The 6,305-nt window shown below is 45.6% G+C and overlaps 1 pseudogene; it reads left to right on the forward strand.

Moving 5' to 3' along the window:
- Positions 1 to 649: 649 nt before the first annotated feature.
- On the forward strand, positions 650 to 788 carry LOC123171713 (uncharacterized; annotated as a pseudogene).
- Positions 789 to 6,305: the final 5,517 nt, after the last annotated feature.

Genomic DNA, 6,305 nt, shown 5'->3' on the forward strand with positions numbered 1-6,305 from the left:
CTTATCCCTGTATAGATGACTTGGGGATCAATCCACGACCTAACTACCGAATCTTGTAACCCTAGCCTATGGCTATATAAACAAGCAACGCGTCCCTGCTAGGCATACGCTTAACCGCACGTTTGCATGGTATTCAGAGCCTACCACCTCTAAAAAGCACATCCTCGCAAGCATGTCTTCCTCGAGCTCTGCCGCCGCCACCACAACCACGCTCATCCCGATCGCCGACATACTTCACCGTTCTAACTTCCTTGTATGGAGTGCGCAGGCTCTGGCAGCCATTCGCGGCACGCAGCTCATCTCCTACCTTGACCCAGATCGACAGGAGCCAGCACCCAAGCTTGCCGATAAGGACGGCAAGCCTACTGATGTGCCGAACCCAGCATATGAGATCGCCAAGGCCCAGGACTCCCAGGTTTTGAGCTTTCTCTTTAGTTCCATCTCACCTCCTGTGATGGTTCAGGTCGCGCACTGTACCTCGGCAGCAGCAGCATGGACTGTGATCAGGCAGATGTTCGTCTCCCAAACTCAAGCACAGGTCGTGAACACAAGGCTTGCCTTGTCCATGACCAAGAAGGGCAGCTCCACCGTTGCTGAATATATCGGGTGCATGAAAGCGCTCGGTGATGAGATGGCCTCAGCCGGGAAACCTCTCGACGACGATGACATGGTCTCCTACATCCTCGCGGGGCTTGACTACGACTACATGTCGTTTGTCTCCTTGATCTGTGCCAGAACCGATCGCATCGAGGTCAGCGAGCTCTACTCCCAGTTTATCAGCTTCGAAAGCAGGCTCGCCATGTTCGAGGGCAGCAACTCGTCCTCCCACTCCTCTACCCACGCCGCTACTCGCGGTGGTCGTGGTGGATCTGGTCATGGCGGCGGCCGCGGCGGTGGTCGTAACGGAGGAGGTTGTTGGGGAACGTAGTATTTCAAAAAAATTACCTACGATCACGCAAGATCTATAGGAGAAGCATAGCAACGAGCGGAGATGAAATGCCTTGCCTATCCATCACAAGACTCGAGAAAATATGAGTGGGAGAAAGAGAAGAACTATACCAAATGTACCTTGACCGATGTTGAAGATGGATCAATGATCACTCAATAATGTAACAAGGAAATAGCACAATTGGTACTGATCTCGTCGATTTCTCACACCTACACAAGTAAGGCTTATGGTGGAGCTTGGTGAGGATAGTGGCACAAAAATTTGATGAAAAATGTTAGCAAGAGTCAATAATGTTGAAAGAGATTCACAAATTCGCAAGTGAAACAAGTAGACCAATAGCAATGAATGGCACACGGAAACACACACACGGATAGATAAATGGGGTCGTGCAACCAAGGAATGAGCTCAAAATGTGGAATCCATGGAAAATGCTCTTGTTGCACAACTCTAGAGAGACGCTAGCACGATTGCTCAATAGGCGGATACGACACTTGTGCACAACCTATAGGAGACAAAAATGCAACGACTTCTATCCCAATTATGCTATGTATATATGGTTGCCGATGTTCCTCTCAAGATGATCCAAGATGATCGGATATGATAATCTTATGTGCAATGTGGTATGATGCTATGGCACTTGCTTACAAGCTTCTTTGCTCTTTCTCTTTTTCTTTGCTTAAAAGCTTATTCTCTTTTTTTCTTTTTTCTTTGATATGGCCATGATGCACAAACCAAGATAGCAATTGTGTATATGCGGGAACAAGCTTGTGACACAAGGGATGATATGATGATACCAAGATGATATGGTATGTATGCAATGGGAGGTACGGATCACTAATGTGCACAAGTAACGTTGCCGACAATACTCAAATGGCTAGTCTCGATAGGCAAGTGACGCAAAATGGGCTAGGGGTTATCAATGCAATGGCAAGGGGAATATACAATGGTGTCGTCGAGGTTACCGTCCTTGTACGATGACAACCTCATGGCGATGATGAGTGGTGGTGTTCTCGAAGTAGAATCGTCCCTAATTAGCCGAAACACCTTAGGAAACGGAAAAACCGCGAACTCAAAATCTCAAATGTCAAATGGTGGTAGCAGAAAGAGGTGGTGGTTTTGTGGAAGCTCAATGGGATTGCGGGAATGCAATGATGGGTTTTGGAGTATGCAATGCGGGGGTGGAGGGTTATTGGGTTATGTGAGTCGGAGTTGAAGGTCACCGTTCCTAAGTAGCCGAAACACCTTCGGAGACACAACTCACAACTCAAACAAAATTGGGTTAAGTTGGGGTGGCGGAAGTGTATGGTAGGCAAGCCTATGCGGAAGTGGTGGTGGTAGTTGAAGAAGCAACCGTCCCTAAGTAGCCTAAACACCTTAGGAGACTCAAGTCACAACTCAAACAACCACATATGCAATGGGGATCAAAATGGGTTAGGTTGCGAGAGTCGGTGGTGGTAATGCGGATGATATGGTGGTGGCCCTAGGCAAAGATGCCAAAGTTCCAAAAACTTGATGGAGTCAAATGATGTTGGTGGTATTTTTGTGGGATGGGGGATGTCAATAGCTTCAAAACGAGCTAAAGAACGTCAAAACGGACTCCGGATAAATTAGTTATGACCAAAACAAAAATCTGTCCGAGTTAGTTTCAGGGCTAACCGGACATCTAGGAGGAGGTCCGGATGATCCGGGCTTGGTCCGGATGATCCGGGAGTACTTTCGGATGATCCGGGTTCTTCAGCTCCGGTTCTGTTGTTCGGGTGCATGGGTTATCCGGACGTCCGGGGGCGTCCAGCTGATCCGGGGGATGTCCAGATGATCCGGGAGCAAGTCCGGATGATCCGGGCAGGTCAACTCTGCTCAAGATTTCCTCTCGGGGGCGAATTTTTGGGCGGAAATGGATGATTTTCGGGGCAAAATTGAGGAGATTTTGTGGATGGAAGGTGGGGAAACTTTGGGAGATTCTAGATCCACTCAAAACCAAGCAAATCCACGAATCAAAATCAACAAAACATCATCAAACCAACAAATCACAAAAAAAATTGGGGCTATTTTTGGTGGGGATTTTCGAATTTAGGACGAAATCAAGAAAAAGAAGGCTAGAAAACGGTGGAGGAGACTCCAAATTCATGATAAACGTGGCTCATGAATCATGATACCAAGATGATGTAGGGTGGAACCCTATTTCGCCGATCTTTCATGAAAGGAGCGGATCCCGCGAAGAACACGAAGAACACAAGAGGAAAATCACAAAGGGAGACACAGGAGAAACACTCAAACTAACGAGATTAGGTCACACATGTGCTAGATCCTTGCAACACGAGAGGAGATACAAGATTCACGATCAACAAAGGACGATATAAAGGTAACCAGTTCTTCTCCGTGAGGAGGTCTTGATGGGGCCACCCAAGAGGGGGTCTTGAATCCAAGGTGGATCTTCTCCGTAGAGGGGCCGCAGTCTCTCTCAAGGAGCAGATCCGTATGGATGCGCAAAGCTCTATCTCACATATGAGCTAAACCAATGCTAACCCTCAAATGGAGGAGGGGGAGGAGTATATATAGTCTAAGCCACGAAGGGGTAAGTGAGGGGCGAAGGGGTACATGGGCTTCGGCCCAAGTCACGCACGCAGGCGGGGTCCGGATGATCCGGATGGTGGCCCGAATGATCTGGGTGTTGGGGGTCCGGATGATCCAGGCGGTCGTCCGGAAGATCCGGCTTCATCGAGCAGGCTTTGGGTGTCTTCGGGCACATTACCCAGATCGTCTGGGTCGGGGTCCGGATCATCCGGGCTTGGTCCGGATCGTCCGGCTGGGGATCCGGATGATCCTGGCAAGTCCTGTCTTGCTCCGTTCTTCTTCTTCCTTCTCCTCTTCCATGCTTGGCCTTGGTCCTTGGATCATCCATGGTCATCTCGGTTGTACCTAAGTATATGCAAGGTCCATGCATGAGGTAGTAACCATGTCTCATATGTGGAAAGTGACGGTTCGAAGAGGAGTGAGTTCACCTTGTGTCCAATGGCGTATGGTCGAGGTCTCATAGTATGTCCTCTTGGGGCTTGGGGAGTAGTCGAAGTGTGCATGGGGATGATCGTAGGATGCTCTGCATTAGGTAACCTCCCGGTACTCCGGAAAAATGCCCGAATCACTCGGAACCATTCCGATGTCCGAATGAAACCTTCCAATATATGAATCTTTACCTCTCGACCATTTCGAGACTCCTCGTCATTTCCGTGATCTCATCCGGGACTCCGAACAAACTTCGGTCATCAAATCACATAACTCATAATACAAATCGTCATCGAACGTTAAGCGTGCGGACCCTACGGGTTCGAGAACTATGTAGACATGACTGAGACACATCTCCGGTCAATAACCAATAGCGGAACCTGAATGCTCATATTGGCTCCTACATATTCTATGAATATCTTTATCGGTCAAACAGCATAACAGCATATGTTGTTCCCTTTGTCATCGGTATGTTACTTGCCCGAGATTCGATCATCGGTATCATCATACCTAGTTTAATCTCGTTACTGGCAAGTCTCTTTACTCGTTCCGTAATGCATCATCCCGTGACTAACTCATTAGTCACATTGCTTGCAAGGCTTATAGTGATGTGCATTACCGAGAGGGCCCAGAGATACCTCTCCGATACACGGAGTGACAAATCCTAATCTCGATCTATGCCAACCCAACAAACACCTTCGGAGACATCTTTAGAGCATCTTCATAATCACCCAGTTACGTTGTGACGTTTGATAGCACACAAGGTGTTCCTCCGGTATTCAGGAGTTGCATAATCTCATAGTTAGAGGAACATGTATAAGTCATGATGAAAGCAATAGCAATAAAACTAAACGATCATTATGCTAAGCTAACGGATGGGTCTTGTCCATCACATCATTCTCTAATGATGTGATCCCGCTCATCAAATGACAACACATGTCTATGGTCAGGAAACATAACCATCTTTGATTAACGAGCTAGTCAAGTAGAGGCATACTAGGGACACTCTGTTTTGTCTATGTATTCACACATGTACTAAGTTTCCGGTTAATACAATTCTAGCATGAATAATAAACATTTATCATGATATAAGGAAATATAAATAACAACTTTATTATTGCCTCTAGGGCATATTTCCTTCAGTCTCCGACTTGCACTAGAGTCAATAATCTAGTTCACATCGCCATGTGATTTAACACCAATAGTTCACATCACCATGTGATTAGTTCACATCGCCATGTGACTAATACCCAAAGGGTTTTACTAGAGTCAATAATCTAGTTCACATCGCTATGTGATTAACACCCAAAGAGTACTAAGGTGTGATCATGTTTTGCTTGTGAGAGAAGTTTAGTCAATGGGTCTGTCACATTCAGAGCCGTATGTATATTGCAAATTTTCTATGTCTACAATGCTCTGCATGGAGCTACTCTAGCTAATTGCTCCCACTTCAATATGTATCCAGATTGAGACTCAGAGTCATCCGGATCGGTGTAAAAGCTTGCATCGGCGTAACTCTTTACGACGAACTCTTTGTCACCTCCATAACCGAGAAATATCTCCTTTAGTCTTCTACGGATAATTTTGACCGTTGTCAAGTGATCCACTTCTGGATCAATATCGTACCCCCTTGCCAAACTCATGGCAAGGTACACAAATAGGTTTGGTACACATCATAGCATACTTTATAGAACCTATGGCTGAGGCATAGGGAATGACTTTCATTCTCTTTCTATTTTCTGTCGTGGTCGTGTTTTGAGTCTTACTCAACTTTACACCTTGCAATACATGCAAGAACTCCTTCTTTGACTATTCCATTTTGAACTATTTCAAAAATCTTGTCAAGGTATGTACTCATTGAAAATCTTATCAAGCGTCTTGATCTATCAATATAGATTTTGATGCCCAATATGTAAGCAGCTTCACCGAGGTCTTTCTTTGAAAAACTCCTTTCAAACACTCTTTTATGCTTTCTAGAAAATTCTACATCATTTCCGATCAACAATATGTCATTCGCATATACTTATCAGAAAGGTTGTAGTGCTCCCACTCACTTTCTTGTAAATACAGGCTTCACCGCAAGTCTGTATAAAACCATATGCTTTGATCACCTTATCAAAGCGTATATTCCTACTCCGAGATGCTTGCACCAGTCCATAGATGGATCGCTGGAGCTTGCACACTTTGTTAGCGCCTTTAGGATTGACAAAACCTTCTTGTTGCATAATATACAACTCTTCTTTAAGAAATCCATTAAGGAATGTAATTTTTGACATCCATTTGCCAGATTTCATGAAACTAGGAAAGTGGCCCACTCGATGCGCAGACTAGTACTTACAAAGTTTAATTAACT

Source organism: Triticum aestivum, chromosome 7D, assembly GCF_018294505.1.
Source record: "Triticum aestivum cultivar Chinese Spring chromosome 7D, IWGSC CS RefSeq v2.1, whole genome shotgun sequence".
Lineage (NCBI taxonomy): Eukaryota > Viridiplantae > Streptophyta > Magnoliopsida > Poales > Poaceae > Triticum > Triticum aestivum.